Source organism: Rhineura floridana, chromosome 4 (assembly GCF_030035675.1).
Source record: "Rhineura floridana isolate rRhiFlo1 chromosome 4, rRhiFlo1.hap2, whole genome shotgun sequence".
NCBI classification, from domain to species: Eukaryota; Metazoa; Chordata; class Lepidosauria; order Squamata; family Rhineuridae; genus Rhineura; species Rhineura floridana.
This window is the reverse complement of record NC_084483.1, coordinates 24855983-24878296: the sequence shown is the minus strand read 5'-3', so window position 1 is coordinate 24878296 and position 22314 is coordinate 24855983. Positions and strand designations below refer to the sequence as shown.

General features: G+C 42.4%; 1 long non-coding RNA gene across 2 annotated transcripts in view; it reads left to right on the top strand.

The window, feature by feature from the left end:
* Positions 1-16145, top strand: part of LOC133384288 (uncharacterized) — a 114993-nt gene extending 98848 nt beyond the window's left edge. The window contains exons 1-4 of one of the 2 annotated variants that reach the window (XR_009762483.1): positions 4297-4473; positions 7370-7430; positions 10180-10246; positions 15871-16145. This is a non-coding gene — a long non-coding RNA (uncharacterized LOC133384288). Of the gene's footprint in view, positions 1-4296; positions 4474-7369; positions 7431-10179; positions 10247-15870 lie in introns of those variants that run through there. The other variant, XR_009762484.1, reaches the window with a different exon arrangement.
* Positions 16146-22314: the final 6169 nt, after the last annotated feature.

Here is a 22314-nt window from a genome sequence, read left to right as displayed (position 1 = left end):
TATGATGTTTTAAAGTGTTTTAGTGCTTTGTTTGCCGCCCTGGGCTCCTGCTGGGAGAAAGGGTGGAATACAAATTAAATAAATAAATAATAATATGTCTGTTAGGCAAAATTGCATACAAACATGTGTATTAAGATACATTTGCATGAAAATAGTGAAAAAGTTGTTAGGACTTTTTTAAAAAAATTGCGAACTGATGTGGAAATGCGGAGAACTGAAGATTGGAAAAATGATAAATTATGAGAAACCAACATTGACAGATTCACCCATCCCTTATTGGTGGTGGTTTTCAAAAACATAAGTGATTTAGGTTTGCTTTATCAGCCATTTATAGCCATTTTATAACCATTTTTGCCTGTCTTCCCTTCTCTTTAGCTTGTATATGATTTCTGCACAAGCCCGGTTTAAGTTTGCTTCCAGATGAAGCACATTTTGAGCAATCATCCCAATTTGTTTGCACAAAAATTGTTTGCACAGGGATTATATGATGTTATCATCAAGGAATTATAATCCTCTATTTTCTTCTGTAATTTTCCATACCTGTTTTTCACCACAAAAAATCCAAAGTTTTGGGGGTTGGGGGAGTGGGTGTGTTATGCAAGGGTGCCATTCAGTGATTAGATTTTATTGCAAAGTACCTGCTTCCTTTGTGGTGGTTTATGAAGGTGCACTCTTATCGTGCAAAAGACATATATCAGCATCTACCAAATGGACGAGAGATCTGTATAAAAGTAGGACAGTCTGAAAGCCCCTAAGTGAATGGGGCTGATAGAGGTGCACAGAAACCATTCATGATGGATTGTGTCCATTATAGTCATGGTAGTTTTGCAACCCTAATAGAGCGAGTATGTCTAAGCACGCACACACACACACTACGCCAGATCCTCACTTGGTATATATGCTGGCATTCTTTCATTTAAGTCAATGGAGCAGTACCTTCTCCCTATCTGGCCTGCTTTTCATATGAAATGTTTCATGCTTGCAATTCAAGCTTCTACAGGATGAAAAACTAAGATCTAAAACTGAGTGTTCAGTGATATACAAAATACAAGTATATAGGCTAGGAGTGATTTGCTCTGGTATCTCTCTTCAGCAGTGTGCACTGTAATCAGTGCACTGTTACATGCGTTTATTTTGCAGCATTGGTGGAGAGGTGTTTGCCTTTGGACAAACAGTTGGGCTGTATAATTTCTGATGTCTTCTAACTTTTATTTGGTCTTTACTCCTCTATGGTTGCTTATTAGTAAACCCTCTCAGACACCTACAGCTACTTCAAGCGCCAACATAATCTTATTGAACCAGCTAACCTGATATAATTGATCCTATTTCATTGGCTCCTCCAGATGACCTGTTTATTTAGCATTCATCCTGATTTGCTTTTACAAACCATACATGGTGGTTAGACAATGGTTGTTTCCAGACTATCTGTTTAATGAACATTCATTCCGATTTGTTTGCAGGGAGGTTAGATGCCATTGCATCAAAGCAAGTGTTATTCCACATTTTCCTGTCACTTTCCTTATTGCAAAAAGTCTGATCTTTGGGAAGCAGATTTGTTGCACGAGACTTCTGAATCAGTTGTAATTGTGCAACCTGAATTTGCCAGTCTGTCATTGAATCCCATCTGAAAATAGTGACACCCTGGAAGCATCCTATATCCAGTCTTTATTGAGTATGCTTTCTGATTTGTTTACCTGGTGATTATAATACACAGTGAGCAGTCATCCTGGTTTTGCTTGTGAGGTTTTTACATGACTTCCCATTAATCTTTCATTCATCCCATACTTTTCAATGCATCCCCCTGTCACCTTCCATACTGCAAAAAAAGTCCTTTTTTTTACAAAAGAAATGGATTTGCTGTGCTAGGGCAACAAAACGCTTTAATTCACTTTAAATGCTCTTGAATTTCTCCCACAAAATACTTACAACCTGCAAGTATTCTATAACTCCTTGTTCTTTTCCCTTTGGTTTTCATTTCCTGTTCCAGAGCTTCACTCTCTTAAAGTGGCAGCCACATTTTCCATAGCATATTTCTCTGGCTTTATTCAGTAGAAATGTTGGGTGGTGGTGATGATGATGACAGTAATAACAATAATTTCTCTAAGGATATTAACAATGCAAACCTTTGGATGTCTTCTCACAAGTAAGTCCTACTGAGTTCAACAGGACTTCCTCCCAGATAACTGTGTATAGCCTAAACCTCCAACTGAAATAAAACTGAAGCACATGTAATTGCGTTTACAAATATTTATCCCTTGTTATCTTTGCCTGTACTGGTAAAATTTGGATCAAAACCTTCTCAGGACAGACACACATCCTTCCTCCTCCTCTTTTTTCTTCCTCTTCCTCCTCCTACTGAATTTTATTGTATGATTTTTTTTGATGTTTTATTGTGGGAAACTGAGAGAAACCGAAACTGACAGATTCACTCATTCCTACACTCAAAATGTTGGAGAGCATGGGCAATGTTATGGTGTGATGAGAGGCAATGGAAGACGGGGCTTTGTGAGAAGGCTCCCAAGTGGGGATTTCAGCAGGAGTAGCTTTTCTTGTGCCAGCACCATTATGGGAGGGCAAATTGCACCGGTTGTCATTTCCTATTAACTAGAGATGCAGGAGTGCTAAGTTCTATCGCATGTAGGAGCTATGATTTTGGGGGGAAGGGGAATGAGGTGCTGGTGCTGATACCTTGATCAAAAGTGTCATGGGTGCCAGTGCAAAATGGTCACGATGGGCAGCAAAAAAGAAGAGGTGACGGTACTCTGAACCAGTGAGTACTGTTACAAAAAGTGCCCTGTGTAGGACTCATCCTAATTCCTGTGAACGCAGGCCGGTGCTTTGGACAATGGCACCACAGTGGGGAATTCTGCCAGGGCTCCTTTCTGCTGAATTGTGGCTTCCTAAAACATGATTACCCAGACAGCAGGAGCCATTCTTCTTCCTTTCCCGGAGGAGCTACTTGGCACCAAAGGCAAGAAGAGGTCTCGAGGTGCATGGCTGGACCTAGAGTCCCATGATGTCCATGATAGGAGGCAAGTACAGCAAAACCATAGGGTATGATTTTGGACACAATCTTAACTTCAGTATCCTGAAAATCTCAGATTACTTCTTCCAGGAAAGTGTGGGCAAACTTTCTTGTTGAGGGTCGCATACTCTCAGGGGAAATCTGTTGGGAGATGCACGCTAGAGGTGGGGGAGCCAAAGCCAATGATGGGCGGAGCCAAAGAACAAGTATTTCCTGATACAGAGCAGTTTGCTTCAAGTCTCACTGTGGCTACCTCATATTAAACTTCCCAGTCCTATGCAAGTCTACTCAGAAGTAAGTCTTGCTGAGTTTGATGGGGTCACTCTCAAAAGTACCAGTGTTCAAGTACAAAATATTTCAAAGGAATCAAACTAGCTTACAGAAGGTTTACTAATGTTGAAATTGAGGAAAACACTGTTTCATGGATAAACTAAAAGAAAAGAATGATACAGAGTATATTGAATATATTGGAGGGGGGTTGTCCAACAGACCAATATAGTTATTGTTCTGAAAATCCAGTGAAAATAATTCCTTTCTGACATAATTGTTCTACAGAGAGAGACAGAGAGCAGAAGCCCACTAATTTGCTCTTAGACAGCTGGAGGAAAAGCTTTTTTAAACGACAGGAAAAACAGGAAATGAACAGAAAGGGGGATGTTCAAATGGGACAGCTTCAACGAGCATTGGGGAGCTTCATGCAATGAAATCAGAGCCGCATGCAGTCCCTGGATGGTTGAAAATATAAGGTCAGGCTGTGCCCCTAGTGAGCTCTGAAAATCCAAGATGGGAGCGTGCAGAGAGAGTGGAGGGGAAATTGGATCAGGATTCCACTGTTCAGAGAGTGGGGCTTTACTAACTTGCATAATTCCTTGCTCCCCTGTGACTTTCAGCAGTAGATTAAATTACTGCAGAATGACAAAAATATGTGCAGTTTTGATTAATTTATTTTTATCATTAATACAGGTCTCAGAAATCAGCTTTTCCTGGTGTAGCCTTGGTTGTACAGAGTTGCTGTTGCTTTCCAGAGCGCACAGCCCTGGCTGGGCCCTTTAGAAAGGTAGAACCACGTCCTGCCATCTAAGTTGGAGGACAGACAAAATATTTTTAGAACACTGTAGCCAATCTCAAAAACATTCTCACTGTGTTCAGTCCAACATTCTTTCCCTTGCAGTGTGGAGCTCTGGAAAAACTGGCTCCTCAAGGCTGCAATACAAGCTAGCTGTGGACTGCACTGATTGGCTGCTGCTGCTGCTATCACTGAGAAATCTTCTCCCAATTCCCAGAGCAGTTTTGCTCTTTTTATTATATTTTTTGGAAAGGTTGTTTCTTCTTTGTTTATTAATGCTGAAAGAAAGGGCAGGTCACAATATAAAACGTGTGACATACAGGTAAAAATGGAAATGGACTGCCTTCAAGTCAATCCCGACTTTATGAATAGAGTTTTCATGGTAAGTGGTATTCAGAGGTGGTTTACCATTGCCTTCCTCTGGACATACAGGTAGCACTTTGTTTAAATTTATTTTAAAGGCAGGCCACCTGCCTGATGCATAAAAGGAAAGGCAAGATTTATGCCTGTAAGAATTTGCAGGTATGTATGTATGCCATTTAAACTGCAAAGCTGGGAGGAAGTTGCATTCAGATTACGGCAGGTGGACCTGCGGTGAGTTTTCTCAGGGAAGGGCCATAAAGACTCAGTGTCGGAGCATCTGCTTTGCGTACAGAAGCTCTCAGGTTCCAGTCCCTGGCATCGCCAGGTAAGGTTGGGAATGTTCTGTCAGGAGAGCCACTGCCAATCGGTGCTGACAGTACTGAGCAGGATAGACCAGTGGTCTGACTCAGTATCAGGCAGCTTTCCAAGCTCTTTGAATTATGCCTATCTTTACACCAAAGGGCAATTAAAAGGCAGGAGAACAAAACAGCGGAATCAGTTCCTAATGCCATTCAAACATCATGTTGGGACCCAAAAGTCTGAATTTGAACCTTTTGCCAGATTAGATAACCTTGAGCAATATTTTGCATTGCCTCAGTGTGAGTTGTTAAAGGGAGGGAGCGATACAGCCTATACTACGTCTGGGAACAACCTGTATCAGGTTTTCCCACAGGTAAGCATACTTGTTCCTTACCACTGCCCTGTCACCTGGATAGTGATATCTAGATTGACAGAAACAACTGCATTTTACCTGTGCATTACTGATTACTCTGCTAGTGCACAACAGTATGTGTAATGCCGAGAATATTTTTTAGGCACTTTTTTCAGCACAATCTCAAATGTTTCCTTCTTTTTCTGCAATGCCACCTGTTTAAGCTACAGGTAATTTAGTTCCTTTTTTAAACAAGGAAGGAGAGGTTGACAGGCGGAGACCAGAGTGAGCTTTCAAAAACTTAGAGAACATATGTTAATAGCTTATTTTTAAAGTGCTGGTTTTGACCTTTAAAGCCTTATTATCTCAGGACCCCATACCTAAAGGAATTCCTTTGCCCATATGAACCTGCCTGGACCCTGAGATCATCATCTGTAACCCTTCTCTGTGTGACACCTCTGAGGGTAGTCCAGAGAGATTGGCAATGAGAGAACGACCCTTTCCTGTAGTAGCTTCCTATCTATGGAATGCACTTTCCCAGAGAGGCCAACACTGTCACCCTGTCAGGTGGATAGTGCTGCTGCTAGGATTTGGCCGGGGTGAGGAGCTTGAGCACAGCACCCTCAGTAGGACCCCCTAACCTGAACGATGCAAAGCATGCAAATGAAGAAGTTTTGTATGCTTCATTTTATCTTTTTGGATGCTCTACGCAAAGTGGAAATGAGTTCGGACCGTGGGCCCTCTCCAGGTCTTAAGACCCTGACAAATGCCAGGGCTCATTTGGGAGAAAAGGTGGGATAGACGTTTGATAAATAACAATAATAAAATGCACAAGCCACTTCTGGGACTTAGTCCAGAGAGTTGTGCATAGGCTGCTAGCTGCATGCACCTTCATCTGAGTTCACCATTGCCATTACCCCAGTGTAAATGTAGCTAAGTTGCTGGCTTCAAGGACTGAGGTCACTGGCAATTGAGCCTGAGGAGTTATCTGAGCTGTCAGGTAGGCCCTCTGTATTGAGCTCACCTCTGATGGCCAATGGTCCTCTGCAAGTAATGACAGCCAGTGTGGTGTAGTCATTTAAGTGTTGAGGAGACCCAGGTTCAACTCACACCCCTCAGCCCTGAAGCTTACTTGGTGGCTTTGGCCTAGTCAACAGTCTCAACCTAAACTACCTCACAGGGCTGTTATGAAGATAAAAAGGGGAGAGAGCCATGTATGTCGCCTTCAGTTCATTGGAGGAAAAAAGGGATATAAAATGTAATAAAATAAATAATGGACTCTTGTCAGTTGTCATCAAAGGAGCAAGAGTCTTCTTCCAAATCCTGGTCGCACCCAAGCCTGACATGTCCCACGGGCTAATTTTAGCACATTGCTTAATGCTGAATGACTCATTTGGGTCACTTGGTTTAATGAATCAGCGATGGGAATAGAATGAAAATATGTGAGGGATAACTCAAGTCAGCAAAATTCAAATTGAAGCCCTCAAAGAGCCAGTAGGGAGAGTGTGAAGGGGGTGGACATCACTAGGATCCTTGACCAGCAGGGCTGCTACAGCAACTACTACAGTGTCAAGCACCTGCCCAATGGCTTCTGACAGCTTGGCAATGGGGCAGGGTGTGTCCCGTTAACCTTCCTGGCAAACTCAAGCCTATTTGTACACTGACTGCCTGTGATCTTTTTTCACAGTGCAAAAGAAGTTCCGTGTGCCTTGTGCTCATAATACAATATGTGATTCGGGTGCTCTGCGCAGAGACTTGCATGAGGAAGTTCCAGTTAAGAATATATGTGCCTGCTGGATTGGGCTAAAGGCCCACCTAGTCCAGCATCCTGTTGTTCTCATAGTGGGCAACCAGATGCCTGTGGAAAGCCCACAAGCCATTGCTTGTGCAATTCTTTCTGTCCAAAAAAAGCTGTGGGAAGATTGTGCAGATCCAGCTTAATGAATATAAGGGCCCCCGTGTGCAGCTTCGTCCTCACAAGCATTGTATATTCATCGTGTAGGGATGGAAGAGCATCTCGCTTTGCTTCCACATGAGAAAGGTTTGTTGGGCCAATAAGTATGTGGACTGGGTCAGAGTGCGGGGATGGGGGATCTTTTTCAGTCCAAAGGGTTGTTCCTTTTTGGGCCGCCTTTCAAAGCCCACATGCTAGTCAGTAGTGGGTGGAGCCTGAGACAAAAGTAGGCGGAGTAACAAATATACTTTTGTATAGCAGGCTACTTTTTCTACACATTTGTACACCCCTCTCTTATCTTTCTTCCAGACAAGCAAGAGGCATTCTCAAAGCTCAAGGACACGTTCCAGCCAGGTGGAAAACACTCAAGGTGAGAAGCAGGGTCCATGAGGGGTGTGGCCTGGAGAGAATTCCAAGGGCGGTGTAGAGAGGCCTAGAGGGCCACAACTCTGCCACAGTGCCTCCCTGCCCAGAGCCAGCCCAAGACATTTAGCTGCCTGAGGTGAAGAGCAAAGATGGCAAGTGCCCGCCCCCGCCCCCGATTCCATGTCTGCTGAACTGGTAGTTGAACCTGATTTCAACACTGGTAACACCAGGAAATCCTCCTCTACAGTACCTGAGGGCAGCAGACTAGCTTAGTAGGTGTCAGGCAATCTACATGACACACCCTCCTCTGACCTCCAACACCTCACCACCACTCCCTGTCCTCTAGCATCTGCTGATTTATTTTCAATAATGGTCAACATTCAACAGGATCTGACAGGTGTCAGGATCTAACAGGGTCTCAAAGCTGACTCTCTAGCATGTAATAGATTTTGTATTCGCTTTAGTCCTTCAACGAATCCATAGATACTCCTCTGGATTGTTGAAAAACTCAAACCATCCAAGTGTTACTGCAAATTTCAAAATTGAAAATGTGCCAAATTTCAAACATTTTCTGACTATTTCACTTCTTTTCTTCTCTGATAGTAAGAAAACATTGCTGGTACTAGGAAAGATATGTCAACGGGTGTTCACTCATTTCAACAGGTTTTCCTGGCTGTTGAGCTACTATGTGCGGTGGCTGAGTTTCAACCCATGGGATAATTCCTAACAAACAAATTACAGGGCCTGAATTTGTTCTCATCAAAAAAAATTGGGAGCTTTGCCATCCACTTCAATGAAAAACATTGTTAACTTAAAAAAAAGTAATGGGAAATATGGCATCCATCATCACTGTATCTTCCCATCTCTAAGACATGAAAGGATTTTGTTTTTTACAACATCCCTCTGAGGTTATGAATAGCAGTATATACAAATATTTTTATCCTGCTTGCTTCACCAACCCTGCATACCCTCACCAAGCTCCCCCCATACCTCACCAACCCCAACTCCCAGCATGGGAGCCCCTTAGGCTTTCCTCTTTTCCCTCCTGCAACTGTTAAGCCCCCTCTTTTCCCTCCTTTAGACTTCACTAAATCCCCTCCCTTTCTCCCTGAAAAAGGGTCTTAAATGATGAATGCAGGGTCTGCATAGATTCCTATGGGGAGAGGCCTTCCTAAGGTATTGGGATTCTGAGCCACATAAGGCTTTATAGGTAAAAAACAGCACTTTGAATTGAGCCCAGAAACGTATTGGCAGCCAGTGCACTCGGGACAGGATCAGTATTATATGATCAGATCTCTTACCTCCAGAACATTCTGGCCACTGAGTTCTGCACTAGTTGCAGTTTGTAAACTGTCTTCAAAGGCAGCCCCATGCATACTGCATTGCAGTAATCTGAAGTCTGAGATGTCAGAATGGAAGTTCAGTTGACCATTATTTCTACATTTCAAATTTGAACAACCAGCTCAACCCCCCCCACCCCCATTTTCAAGGGAAAATGTAAGATGCACAGCAATTCCATATATCAGGCACTGACAGTGTGGAAAGAAAACTATCATATTACATCAATTTTGTAACAGTTGCATCACTTACCCATTTATTTCCAGGCTCAGTTTCAGGTACTAGCACTATCCTTTAAATCCCTGAATGGTTTGGGACTAGGTTATTTGAAGGACTGCTTACACCCATATGAAATTGTCCAGGCCCTAAGATTGTCCTCAGAGGCATTGCTGGCTGCTCTATCATTCAGGCTGATCAAAATGATAAGTACCAAGGAGAAAGCCTTTTCAAAGGTGGCCCTACACTTGTGAAATTCCTTCCCTGAGAACTTTGGTGCACCCTCTCTCAGCCTTTAAACCAGGGGTGGGAACCTGCAGCCTTCCAGATGTTGTTGGACTATCCAGTCCTAGCCAGCCTGGATAAAGGCCAGAGACAATAGGAGTTGTAGTCTGGTAACATCTGGAGGGCCACAGGTTCTCCCACCCCTACTTTAAGTAGTCCCTAAACACTTCTTCATTCTGCTTTTACTGATTTTGTTGCTGGGCCTATATATGATTTAGCTGGTCTGTTTGTATCAGTTGTTCAATTGTTACTATTTTCAAAACATTTTTACTGTAAGTTGCTGTGAAGGCTTGCCCTGAAAGGTGCAGTAGAAATAAAATAAAGGAATAAAAATGGTATGAACATTTTTGACATAATTTGTTTTATTTGATCACTAGACATCTGACATCAGAAATAAAGCCCCTCAAACACTGTGCTCTACTAAGTTTTTAAAAAAAACTGTAGTGGGAAGAATATGGCAATTCTGCACCAGCCTTTGACAACCTAGTGCCCTCCAGATGTTCTGAGCTATCACTCCCATCTGCTCCAATGAGCACAGCTATATAGCAAGGGTATTGTCCATGTCGCACTCAGGCCCCCTTTTCCATTGATTTGGAGCTTCAGCATTAGTCTGAAAAGAAAGCCCAGCACAGATTCTGACATAATCTTATGCAATTGTCTTTTCCTCTATAAATGTAATTATTTACGGCACTAATCTGGCTGTCTAATCACTGAAAGCAGGGAGAAGTAAGTGCCTGCCAACTTTCCCCTTGCAAATTGTACACATGCTTTCCCCTTTGACCCTGAGTTTTTGGACCAGGAACAACAGCCGATTTTCTGTACATCACGCTTGTTGGCATTGCATACAGTACAAACGCTTCCATTTGAGTAGGCTGTCATGACTTTTAGTTGTTGCTTTCAATATCCTTTCACAGGCCTGGCTCGTTGAATTGCTCCATTTCACACTTGGGGGCAGGGGGAATCTCCACATTTCTTTCATATGTAAGTATAAAGCAATAACCTATTGCACTGTGTTTGGACATATAAGTAAATGTATCTACTACCTCTTGTCAAAGATGAGTTGCAATCTAACTGATAAAGCTATTTACAGCTTAAGAGATACCATTGACCACAATATTATGTTTAATACAATTGCTATTGTGGAATGGTTGTTTATTTTTAAGATGCTATGCCTCATTTGAAATGTATCAGAAATGGACACAGATGCCTAGGCATTGCTTTGTTGCTAAGTTGGTTGTCCAAGGGTACTTATTAAAATTCATGGGATAATCTTTGCTTTTGCTTATTGAAGTAACAAGTAATATTCTTTATGTTTATTTCAGCTGAAGCTGTTCAGATGTCATAGTTAAAGTTTTTTTCTTATGTCTTATGCTTCTGATATTTATTTATTTATTTTATTTATTTCTTAAACTTATATACCGCCCGACTAGCAATAGCTCTCTGGGCGGTTAACATAAAATACAATAAAATTACAGAATCTGATACAACAAGCATATAAAAACTACACAATCTAAAACCAAGTTACAAACATTTAACTAAGATTAAAATGCCTCAGAGAAGAGAAAGATTTTAACTTGGCGCCAAAAAGATGATAGTGTCGGCGCCAAGCGTACCTCCTCAGGGAGACTGTTCCACAATTCGGGGGCTGCCACTGAGAAGGCCCTAGATCTCGTCACCACCCTCCTGTCCTCCCTATGCGTCAGGACCCGGAGGAGGGCCTTCGTAGTAGACCGTAGTGTATGAGCCAGTTCATATCGGGAGAAGCGTTCCGACAGATATCGTGGTCCCGCGCCGTATAAGATATTTCTTCCATCTAGCAGTATAATCAGATTTTAGTTTTCACTCCCATGATGCAAGGTTGCCCAACCATATATATGACCCAACCAAAGTACAGCACTTTGAGGTCCCGTTGATTTCAGTCAGACAGCTACGAGAGTGGCTTAATACTATAGCCTGCATGGATTTTTTACATTCCGCAATGTTACATTGAAAATACCCCCCACATGCCATTCTGCTGCTTCCCATAAGCTCATTTCAAAACAAAACCTTACAAAATGTATAGTCTTGAGCTCAGAAAAGCTTGCTTAACAACCTTCTAGGTTTTCATGGTGATACACAAAATACTCAGAGAGAATCAAGAGTTCAAAGTGTAAAACGACAAAAAAGACAGACCCCTGTTGGACATTTTTCTGTCAGTGGTCTCAAATTTTGTTGAAATTAATTAAAAATCAGCCATGTTCACAGAGAACTTGTAATCCTATTCCTGACCTTGCCGCATACTCTGACCTTTATCTTCTGCAGTTTAAAAGTTAAAAAAATGCCTGGCTGATTTTTAATTAATTTACGAAATTTTGGCTTGAACTCAATGATAATGTCAGGCATATTCAGTAAGAACCAACTGTCAGTGTTCTAAAAGCCAGACTCACAGCTGTTGGGCTTGCCTAATCAGGGGGCCACACCCACACCCGACTTTGATTTTATGTGAGACAGTCATGGCTATCCCCAGAGAATCCTGGGAAGTGTAATTTGTGAAGAATGGTGAGAGAAGACTCCTATTCTGCTGACAGAGCTCCAGTGGCCAGAGTGATTTAACAGTCAGCCGCTCTGATTGAAGCTCTGTGAGTGGAACAGGGCATCTCTTAGCAATTCTCAGCACCCTTCACTAACTACACTTCCCAGGATTCTTTGAAAGAAGCCATGACTGCCTAAAGTGAAATAACAGTCTGGTGTGGATGTGGCCAGGGACAGCTTTGGTTTAAATTTGGGTGGGAGGCTACATGTGCCTGCTGTAGAATAAAAAGTTGGGGGCAACCCTGAAAAAGAATGATACTATTCATGTTTTCCTTTTGGAAAAGAAAGGGGCTTTCCCTCTGCCCACAGCCCACCCACCCAATCTCCTCCCCTCCTTCCCCAGGTCAGTTTCGCCTATCCTAAGCATGACTGCAAGGAGTAAATCCCACTGAACTCAAAAAGCATGCAAATGATCAAACCTGCCCTCCCCTCCCGCCTATCCCCTCCGTCTATTGCCCCTTTCCTCTCTCTTCCTTCACCCCTCCTTTCCCCTCCCCATCCCCTTCCAATCGCCCCTCCTCCTTCACCTCCCCCCTCTCCCCTTCCCCTCCTCCTCCCCTATGGTGTTTTACCTATCCTAGGACTACAACCTGGGAGACCAGGATTCAAGTCCCCACATAGCCATGAAGTTAATTGGGTGATCTTGGGCCAGTCACTGCCTCTCAGCCTCAGATATAGCGTTGCAAAGTGTTGCTGTAGTTCACATATTCACAGAAACAGAAGCAAAAGAGAATGATTTACTATAGGAAACTTCACTAAAATTGCAAAGTAAATCAAACATATTTAAAGTGACTATCTGAACTATATCAACTGTATCTTAATATTGTTGCTTCCTCCCTGCTAAAACAAGATCAGCACAGCACATGTCTTGTTTCTATTCTTTGGGCTGACTGCAGATGTTGCCCTGAAAACAACAACAATGAGATTGTTCACAGTGTTTTCCTTTTGGAAAGGAAAAAGGCCTTCCCTCTGCCCAGTACCCACCCATCCAATCTCCTCCCCTCCCTCCCCCCTGCCTCTCATCCCTCTCCCCTCCCCCTTCCTTCCTCCCCCTCCCCTTCTTCCCTTTCTCTCCCCCTCCCCCAGGTCAATTTCACCTATCCTAACTATGACTGTACAGGAGTAAATCCCACTGAACTCAAAAAGCATGAAATGATCCAACCTACCCTACTCTCCTTCTCCCTCCTTGTCCTCCCCTCCCACTTCCTTCACCTTTCCCTCCCCTCCTAATCCCCTCCCCTCCTTCCCTCTCTCCCTTCCCTCTTCCCTCCCTTCCTCCTTCCCTCTCCTCTACCCTCCTCCTCTTCCCCCATGGTCATTTTTATCTATCCTAAGCATGACTGCATGTGAGTAAATCCCACTGAACTCAATAAGCATGCAAATGATCCAACCTACCCTTCCCTCCTCCTCTGTCCTATCCCCTCCCCTTCCCCTTCTTTTCCCCCTCCTTCCCCTCCCTTCCTCCTTCCCCTCCTCTCTCCCCTCCCTTCTTCCTTCCCTCTCCTCTCCTTCCCTCTCCTCCCTTCTCCTCCTCCCCCATGGTCCATTTCACCTATCCTAAGCATGATTGCAAGGAGTAAATCCCACTGAACTCAATAAGCATGCAAATGATCAAATCTGCCTTTCCTCTCCCCCTCTCTCCTCTCCTTCCACCTCTCTTCTTCCCTTCCCCTCCCCTTTGCTCCTCTCCCTCCCCTCCTCCCCTCTTCCTCCTTCTTCCTCCCCTGCCCACTCCAGCCTTCCCTCCTTCTCCTCCTCCTCCTCCATAGTCAGTTTCACCTATGCTAAGCATGATTGCAGAGGAATAAATCCCATTGAACTCCATAAGCATGCAAATGATCAATCCTTTCTCAGCAAACTTGCACATGATCCCACTTCTTACCCCTCAGATTAAAAAGCAGAGAAATTTACTAATAGGCAAAAAACCCTTGCAGTTTAAGAACATACCTACAACCAACAGATATTTCTATCAAACTTTTAAAAGCAGGGAAATTGGGCAGCTCTAGTGAATCCACCAAGGGAGCAGACCTGACCTCCTCTCTGAGATATTGGACTGCCCTACAAATTTGTCAAAATGCAAACACAATTTGGGTTGGTCTTTCACAGTCCAATCCACTTGCTGTGTAGCTTGGAACCTGGAAGTGCATTCTTCACCCTCAACAAGCAGGGTGTAGGATAAGGTGTTTAATCAACCAACTTCACTGTCCCTCCCCAGCCCCACTCCATATTAGGATTGTGCCTTAGGCTGCAATCTATAACAACTTACCAGCACCACTGTAAATTTAAAGGGTTGTATTTAATTGAGTCCTGCTCAGAATAGATCCACTGAAATTAACTAACCTAAGTTTGTCATGCTCATTAATGTCAGTGGGTCTACTCTGTCATATGTATTATTATTATCATCATCATCATCATCATCATCATTCACTTTATAGACCACTTGCTCTCTGAAAGACAGAACACACGAGGTACAATAAAAACCGTATCAAATTAATTTACATTACAAAATTCATGAATGGTATCCATATACATAAACACAATGTAAAAGTCAGAGTATTACAAGGCAGTATAAAATAAAATAGCAGCCATAACACATAGTAATACAACCACTCACCATCCATTCCCTATAACCAGTACCATCATTCACTACCTCAGACATATCAACCACTCTCACTTAGCAATGTTACAACAACCCACGTGCAAAGAATCCCTATCAAGCATGCACATGTTAGATGCTCTCCCCATCTGTGCCACACACCCATGGAAAACTCCTTCCCCATCTCTCACCTGAGACAGGCCTAATTTTATACCAGAGTCTCACCCTGAGGTGAGGGTATAAAACTACTTCCTCCCAACCACATAATAATAACATACATGGTACAACACAACTTCGACCTCTGATGAATAACCATTCAACACTGCTAACAAACATAAACATCAACTTCACACTTAAGGTGGCCACAAAGGTCACCATAAACTCAGGTTTTGCAGCCAACCATAGGACTGATATTGCAAGATATTATTTGTGAGTATCATGGTTTTGTCCTTAGGGCCCTCTGGATGTTGAACTCCAACACCCCTTAACCAGCACCACCAATGGTTCAAGATGATAGGATGTTTTTAAGCAGAGCAGTTATGAAACCAATATTATAGAGTCATGATAGTCTGGACTCAGAGGTTAGATGCTTGCCAAATCACTGGTCGAAATTTACCTCTGGTCTTCCCCACACACCTGTGGTTAAAAGAGGGGAACTCTATGGCTCTTTCCTTCCTTTCCATGTGCTCAACAAATGACCACAAAACCACGTTTTCACAAGTAAGCCCGTGAACTCTCATGAGGAATGGTTTCAGGGCTGGGGCCGGAAATGTTCACAGCAGTTTGCATGTGCAGCATTTCAACCCCGCCTTCCCCAAACCCATTGCAGCCTGCCAAAGGTTAATGAAGCCATCCTACCACATTTCAGAACATGGGGGGGGAGAGAAATGGGTCTGAGCATGTCAGGGTTTGGCTTATTTTTTGTTCTGCTTCAATGTAACTGGAGCACACCGTGGGCGGAGATTACTGGAGATGTGAAGCATAAAGATCTCTGACAGGTTCAAAACCACAGCTGAAATGGCAGCAGCTAGACTTCTGGGTTGGGCACTGGAGCATGAATTTGTCCTGCAATAGGTCAAGAGCCAACTGAGAAATGAAAGTTTCCAAAGGCAAAATGAACGCACAACCATTTCTCACCACTCAGGGAGTGCCATGGTTGCCACTGTAGCCCTGTTTCTCCCCAGTAAAGAGCTCTCCTGAATGTTGGACTCATTCCTGTTTTGCTTCATAACTAGCAGAACAGTGGGTATCGGTTATACGTAGTTCTCTCTCTCTCTCTGTGTACTGTGTTTTCTTTCATCCTTCCTATATAAATAAGAATGCCCAGGCAACATCAGCCTGCACAGCCAGCTGACTTAATACACCTGATACTGCTTGTCTGAGAGGGAAATCCACAGCCCTTTGTATTTTATCTCAAAGTACAAATTTACATACACAGCAGCTCTGAGCACAGACGGAGAAAGAGCAAAATGGAGGAGGAAAAAGGAGTGAGGGAAGCCGTTCCTGGTGTCCTGAGCTGGGAGAGGCTGTTCAGCAAACGTTGGCACAAGCTATTGAGCCCAAGGGCTGTGAAACAGCAAAGGTGGAGCCATATTCGTTCCAGAGCAAGAATAAGAGATGCCGAACAAAACGAGCACCCATTTTGGAAGAAAATGCATGGGCAGGGTGGGGAATCTTGTACAGTGGCATGTAATTTGCATCTGTTGTGACTTGTATGATGTAGAGTCATGGACTATACCTTAAAATGGAAAATGAACCCCCTTGTGGAGGATGCAGTTTTTTGTCAGTTGTAGCCTGCTGGGGGCAAAAGTGCAGATCAATTATTGCAGTAGATGTGAGTGAGTATAGTACATCAAGCCTTGCACCATTTTCTTCAAAGCTCCAATATTTCAACGGTGATCATGATGGACTCTTCAAATTCCTCTAGCTTCTCCTCATCTGTTGATGGTAACAAAGCCCCTTGTTGTGCAAGCAGTAATCCCCAGGCCTGTCCTAGGCAGAAACAGGATTGCCTGCAGGTCAATAATTCCAGATGAAATATAAGGGTTTGCTTGCTCCAAGTTTTATTAAGTATTATGGTCAGTAGTGGATGGCCAGTGGTGTGAATTAAATTTAGTGTGACATGGCAGTATACTGATAAAAAACAACGTTACATAGTGCAACAGGTACTGCATTATGAAAGGAACAGTAGAAATCAGTACAGAAGTGCTAGCATTATAATCAGGAAAAATAATGCAATATACCCCACATGTGAATGCACCCTTGGTCCCCACCACTACCCCTTCTTCAAAACTGCTATTAGCAGTCAGCACTGCTCTGGCGAAAACAGCAAGTAAAGGCCTAGCTTTGTACACTCTTCTCATATATCCCTTCTTTGTATCATGGTCTTCATATATAATTCATTTGATTCTGTTTCACTTTCATGTTATGAAAGAGAAGAGCTATGCAGGGACTGGGAGTCATCAATGTGTGTCAAAATGTTGCAGGGCCATCTTTTATAGCTTTAACGAGTAAGACCCAGAACCAAGATGATTACTGTGGAACAGTTTAATCAGCATGTTTCATGAAGAACAATGTTGGCTCTGTGGCCAGACTGCTAACCTGGCATCCTTGAGTGCATGATGCAAAGCCCACAATGGGCAGGACCAGATAATCCTCAGCCTTTGGGATGGGGTGGAATGGAAATAGACATAAACAAATACATTATTATTCTAGTTGAGAGGCATTTACTAAGACTAGACATTCAAAGCCATTACTGGATATAGAGGAATAAAGTGTGAGATGCAAATGTAATTAACAACTGGATGACTGTATCATCTGATGACCATGGTCAGGGAAAGCACACAATTGCTCCACTACGAATAAGCATAGAGTTTAATAGATGTGAGGTTCATGACTCAGAAGGGATTGGCTAACATCAGGGGGCGTAGTGTGTTTGTGAGAATTGCAAAACTACCTGAATTATGCAAGAAGATTTTCCAAGATCATTTGTTGAATTTAGTTTGTATCAGGGTGGAGGAAACAGTGGTGGTGGTGGTGTGTTCACTGTGAACCACCAGTAGGAATTTCCACTCTGATTTAAACACAGCAATATGATCTTGGTGATAAACAATTGGCTTCAGAACGTTTGCATGCTTCAGAATGAAAACTTGCATGCTAAAAAGGTCTCAGATAATTCTAAAATAGGTTTTCAGTTCTCTGGACTGTAGTGTCTAAACTGGCCAGCCCCAAAGGTTGATTCACACATGTGTGTGCATCTATTGATACCTCATCATCACTCAATGTCTCATTGCTCAGGTCTAGCCTACACATGCAGCAGGATGAGGTGGGAATGAGAGGGTAGAAAGGACTGCACCACTTCAGTCTACAAGTGGATGGGAGGGGGGCAGTTGTACCATTTTTTTCAGTGCTCTCCTGCATGAAAGTGAAAATCTCAGTGCAAGCAAAAAACTAGGACAGAAAGGAGTGCACCGAACTAGCACCCTTCTCCCTGGTGTGCCAAGGTATTGGTGTTGGTTGTTTTACTTGCAGGGAGATTTTTACTAGGACTTTATTGAAATGCCTTGGGGCAGCAATTTCAGCCAAAATTTGCTAGTTTAAGGTACCAAAATGGGGGTCTGTATTTCAAGTGGGCAAAAAAGTTGCCACAATTTTTCAGCCTGGATAGCTTCCCAAAGCAGCTTACCACTAAAATGCACTTTTTAAAAATGGGGTTTCTACACATTCTAACTCCTTGTCCCAGTCTAGTAAGTTTTTTTTAATGAGTCCTGGAGTTCCAATGCGTACAAGTAAGTCACCATCTACAAGGACTCCCCCATTCACTTGAAGACATAGGACAACTTCTTCCACTGAAGTAAACCAGGAAGCTTCTCATGCAGGAGCTCAATGTATACCTACATATAAAATCCGCTAAAAACTGGCCTGTTGTTGGCAAGCCCCTTCTGAACATTTTTTAAATTGCTGTTATGTCACAAAATGTTCACAAAATCAGCAAGAGAATGTGTCAGTATAAAATGTTGATGCCACCACCCTGTGTATACATAGGACTTGAAGCCAAAGAGTGGTGTTCAGCTACCACATCCTGTCACCACAAGGATTTGTGCTTGTGCAGTGGGACTTCTCCCCCTCTCCTGCCCCCGTGTGTGCCACGCATACTCTCCAAATCTGCAGCAGAGGGTTGGGGAAACCCCTAGAAGAGATATTGGGGGGTGGGGGAAGAAAAGGGGAAGCACATTCCATTTCGCAAGGAGAAATCCTTGTACTGATGGAACAAGAGACTTAGAGCTATGTAGATTTCACCCAAGGTAAAGCTCAAGAAAATACATTTTAAGACAGGAACAGTATGTGACAGTTGATCTCGCAAGTTTCTGAAACTCTTAATTTTGTTCACCATTTTGGGACAGAGGTAGGATGAAGTATGTGTCTTTAACCACTAATTTTGGCAAGTGCATAATCTCTACCCTACCAGGGGGTTCAGTTGTGATGAATCTGAACAAAATAAGGGCCAAAAAGTCCTTTACATGATGTTCATCTTTGGTATAATTTTCAGAAAGATGTGTTCATACATAGAGAACAAAGCAATGTCTGATAACAATGGATGACTGAAAAATATTCCATCAAAGAGGCCACTGAGACAAACAAGAAAGGAATGGTAGTGAAATGAAACAAAAATGGGACAATGGTGAGGTGAGACCAAGGGTCTGAATTCAGCTACCATGCCTCATCAGCACCTGTGCTAACATCTATGGTAAGACACAAACATGTATATAGGTTGGGGCATTGACATTGTGTACTGACACACTACCTCACAGGATGTTAGTACATAGCTGACTGTACAAACATGTACCATATACTGAAATCAGTCCATGGGCTAATTATCAGAGAAATATGTTTGGATAGGAAAACTCTACTGCATTTAGAAAGCAGTTTGTTACCACAGGCAGATTTTCCAGGGACTGGTATTGGTGTAAAGTCCCCTCTACCGCAACACATAGGGGGGCATGGGCAGAATATTCCTCCTGCTGATTAAGGTCAACAGCCATGTCACAGTTTGTTTTTTTCCTCCTACAATTTTATTTCATGGCTCAGAACTGTGGTGTCCCATCCTGGGACTTAATCATTTTGAACTGAGAAAGATACTGCTGGAATTATAATGCTGGAATGCCTTTAGCCTCTTTAAAAGTTCTGTAAAACCTTTAATCCACATTATCTCAGCAATGCTCAAATACTTTTGCTGCCAGTCACTTAAAGGAACCTTATCCTCACGCATACCAAATTCTGTCAGAGTATCCCCCACTCCATGAGTCACCAGATTCTGTGGGGCAAGACTCCACCAATAATCACCAGACTCATCACTGGCCCATCCTGACCTATCGGATCTCAACCTGCCTCTGTCAGTAACCCTGAATTTACACCTTTGGCTCCACCCACCCTGGCACTTCTCAGGTGGCCAGTATTTTTGAAATGAAAAAAAAAATCAGAAACCCCATTTGTGTCAATAGTTCCCAGTGATGCCTAGTTGAGAAAGGTGATGTGGGTACAAATGGACTCCAGATGCTTATAAAATGTATTTATTTATTAATCATGCTCCTGCTACAAGGAAAAGAGGGAGGGAATCAACAAAGCAGTTGAATGTAGAAAAATATATGCTATCATATGTAAACAAATAATAAAATGTTCATATTTACAAAAAAAGAAAGATATGTTAGATATTTAGAACAAGAAATAAAACTCCTTCAATTATTTCCAGCAGGACATATAGACAAGTGTTAACTTCCATGTTACTCACCTTTTTCAATAAATAAATGAGTTGTTTACCTTCTCTCACCATTACAATAATAGTTCATTTCACCATCTGAGTGATTTCCCATGCCCTTGGTACCTGGTTCTCTAAAGCAGAGGCCTGTAATTCCTTCCAAGTATAGCAAAATCAGGTCTTTAATATGGGCAGCAATATGTATACTGGGTCTTCTGGTAGATCATGTCCTTCTATAAACTTAATCTCATTTATGATGATCTTCCAAAAAGGCTTTATGTAAGGACGCATCCAAAAGGTTGGTATCAGCATCTAACTTTTTACATCTCCAGCATACATTAATTGTAGTATTAGATATGCAATTAAATGTTATAAGCAATGAATACCAATGAAGTATTAGTTTATAGAAACTTTAAAAAAAGTTTTACACAAGTGGTTTGTTGTGGAATATCCTGCCAGGTCCAGGTCCAAACATCACCTGGCATTTCGTGTCTTTTCCCTTCTACATTTGTATGGATTTTTAGATTTATCCATATTCATAAGAATAGTGTATATTTTATTGATTTTTTTTCTGTGTGATCCCCCCCCCAGTTAAGTCTTCAAATTCCGTTTTCTTTCTTAAAGGGCCATAACTCCTTTCCTTATTTACTTACATTTATATCCTACCTTTCCTCCAAGGAGCTCAAGGTGGTGTCCATGGTTCTCTACTGCACTCTATTTTATCTTATGAGACCCCTGTGAGTTAGATCAGGTTCAGAGGTAGTAACAAGCCCAAGGCCACCCATGACACTACAAAGCTGAGTGGGGATATGAACCTGGGTCTCTCAAATCTTAATCTGACATTCTAACCACTACACCATACTGCCTCTGCATGCACAATTCAGGACACAGTACTCTCCATCATTGCTTAGCTTAGGTTCTCTTATCTGCATTTTATGTTCTTTACATTTCATTGAACATCCTGCTTTCTTATTTGCCTTTGTACAATGGTAAATCCAGTCTCTGTTGGAGTTTCCATTGCCAGGTGCTACTTTATTACCATGAGTTGTAGGGTGACTTAGTATGTTAACTTTGCTAGCATAAAATCAATAATACCAGAGAAAACAGCAACATACTTCTGTTTTGACACTTTCCACCTGAGAGCTTTATGCATGCAAGAACAGAAGATATAATGCAAAGAAATGAATGAGAATTTTTTTTATCATGGAGTGTTTCTACGCGGCTCTTATGAGAGCTCATACTGGATCATGGCAAAAGAGGGCCAGGTGCTTCTCCAGTAAAGCTTGAAAGACTGTTAATTATCAAAGATATTAAAGCACAGCTCTTGCATTATATTTGCACCAACATATTTTTAAAGAACTAAAGAGCATATGGACTGGTTATATTCCAAGTCCAGATTGTGGTAAGTTCTGAATTCAATGGGTGCTTACACATACCATTTATGACTGGGGTGAAGAATCTCTGGCCCTCCAGATGTTGTTGGATTGCAAACCCAATCAGCCCCAGTCAGCTTGGCTAATGGTCAGGGATGATGGAAGGTGTAGTCCAAAAACATCTGGAGGGCCACAGGTTCCCCATCCCTGAATTATGACCTGTTTCCAACAAACACATTACATTCTCCCACATTCGTTTGACTATATGTAAACCACTCACTCATTTGACCTAGTGATATTATGAACTCCTTGTGTACCTGTTTAATTACATTTATAGTCCATCTTTCTTCCAAGGAGAACAAAAGCCACGTTCATAATTCCTCCCATCCCTCCCCCCAGTTTATTCTCTTCACAGCCCTGTGAAGTAGGTTAGGCTGAGAGATAGTGACTGGCCAAAGTCACTCAGTGAGGTTCATGGCTGAGTGGGGAGATATGAACATGGGGTGTTCTAGTCTAAAGTTCTAACCACCAATTATTTATTTATTTATTATTTGTATTTGTAGCCTGTCTTTCACCAAATAGTCCCAAGTTGGGCTAGGAAAATGTTACAACAAAGTACAATTTACATTAAAACCATAAAATAAAACCACAAAATGGCCAATGGCAAAGTGGCAAAACAGCAACACAGCCTCTTTTGTATTTATTCCGCTGGCCTAAGGTATGCTGATATCTGATATAATTACAGTGTGATTCT